Below are 1,681 nucleotides of genomic sequence, written 5' to 3'. Positions count from 1 at the left end.
GTGTTCTCTAGTGAGTTAGCTGCAGACTGGGAAAAATATATATTTGGTATCAGCAACTTAGTGATACTCTGTTTAAAAATAAAAAATAACAGGCCTGGGGGTACAGTTGGAGGTAGAATGTCCCTGGGTTCAATCCCCAATACTAACTAATGAGAGAGAGAGAGAGAGAGAGAGAGAGAGAGAGAGAGAGAGAGAGAGAGAGGAGAGGCACTAATTTGCTTCCATTCCTACTATAGTGAAAACTGCGCCCTTCTTCCTTCCCTCTGCTCCATCCTAAAGCAAAAGCCCCCTTTGGTCAGGGAAGCATCTTTGCTAATAACTGGCTTAGAAGAAGACCACATTGACTTCTCTGTTTGGGGGTAAGGACCATGTGAGGGTTTCCTAAACAAGGCAGATCTTTGGGCCTGTCCTGTGTCTTTCTAGTTATAGTTTTCATAATGGCAGTGAAACTGGGGATGTTTCTGAGTGAATCTCATAATCACTTGTTCCCTCTTCACACCTAGATGAACAGTGGAGGAGGAAAAAGCTGTGAACCATTCCTTCTGCCAGCCACTGAGATTTTTTTTTTTTGAGAATTATAGATCTTTATTTAAAAATCTGATCTGCTGATTTAGCGTTTTCCACCAACCCGGGGAGCAGAAACCTTCACAGGCTTCACAATCTTTTGCTTAGGTGCTGCCTTTGTGGGAGCCTTAGCAGCAGCCATTGCTGTCTTTTTAGATGCTTGCTTAGCCTTTTTTGCTTCCTTAGCAGCCCTGATAGCCTGTTCTCGTTGAGCCTTTCTAACTTCTGGTTTTTGATTCCTCTTAGCCATGATATCAGCAAGAGATGCACCAGTGATGGCCCTCTGGAATTTGACTGCACGTCGGGTTCTCTTCTTTTGAATTTCTTCCGACTGTCCTTTTTTGTGCTTCCTTCTGTAGTGGACAGTCCAGTTTATCTGTCGAGGATTCCTCTTAGAAAGAAAAGCCGACTCGCATTTTGCATTAAGAAACTGGAAAACCTTCCCGTCCGTCCTGGCGTAGCGCCGCCTGTGTCCGGGATAGATCTTGTACCCGCTGAAACTTCACAGCTCGACCTTCATGGCGGTGGCTGAAAGGGAAGAGGAAAGATGGCGAAGAGGCCCACTGAGATTATTAATGACCAAAATAATAAACATCTTTAGAAAAGGTAACACTAAGGAAATGCATTTTAGGGAGCTGGGCATGGTGACACATGTTTGTAATCCCAGGATTTGGGAGGCTGAGACAGGAGGATTGCAGTTCACAGAGAGCCTCAGCTACTTAGTGAGGTCCTTTGCAATTCAGTAAAACCCTGTTTCAAAATAAAGAAAATAGGGCTGGGGTGTAGGTTGGAGGTAGAATGGGATCCATCACCAGTACTACAAAAAAAGAAGAAGAAGAAGAAGAAGAAGAAGAAGAAGAAGAAGAAGAAGAAGAAGAAGAAGAAGAAGAAGAAGACAGAAAGAAAGGGAAAAAGGAAACAGAAAAAATGCATGTGTGTGTGTGTGTGTGTGTGTGTGTGTGTGTGTTAATCTGGAGCCGGGCATGGTGGTCCACCCTTTTAATCCCAGCATTTGTGAGGCTGAGACAGGAGGATTGAAGTTCAAGGACAGCTTCAGCTACTTAGTGAGGCCCTTTGCAACTCAGTGAGACCCTGTTTCAAAATAAAGAATAAAAAA

The 1,681-nt window shown here is 43.8% G+C and overlaps 1 pseudogene across 1 annotated transcript; it reads right to left on the bottom strand.

Annotated features, from left to right (window-relative positions):
- Positions 1-610: 610 nt before the first annotated feature.
- Positions 611-1,084, bottom strand: LOC308273716 (large ribosomal subunit protein eL24-like; annotated as a pseudogene). Its single transcript has one exon. The product of its transcript is annotated as a large ribosomal subunit protein eL24-like (transcript).
- Positions 1,085-1,681: the final 597 nt, after the last annotated feature.

This window comes from Muscardinus avellanarius (genome assembly GCF_963383645.1).
Source record: "Muscardinus avellanarius genome assembly, chromosome: 15".
In the NCBI taxonomy this organism is placed as follows: domain Eukaryota; kingdom Metazoa; phylum Chordata; class Mammalia; order Rodentia; family Gliridae; genus Muscardinus; species Muscardinus avellanarius.
The sequence above is the reverse complement of the archived record's forward strand: the minus strand, read 5'-3'. Positions and strand labels throughout refer to the sequence as shown.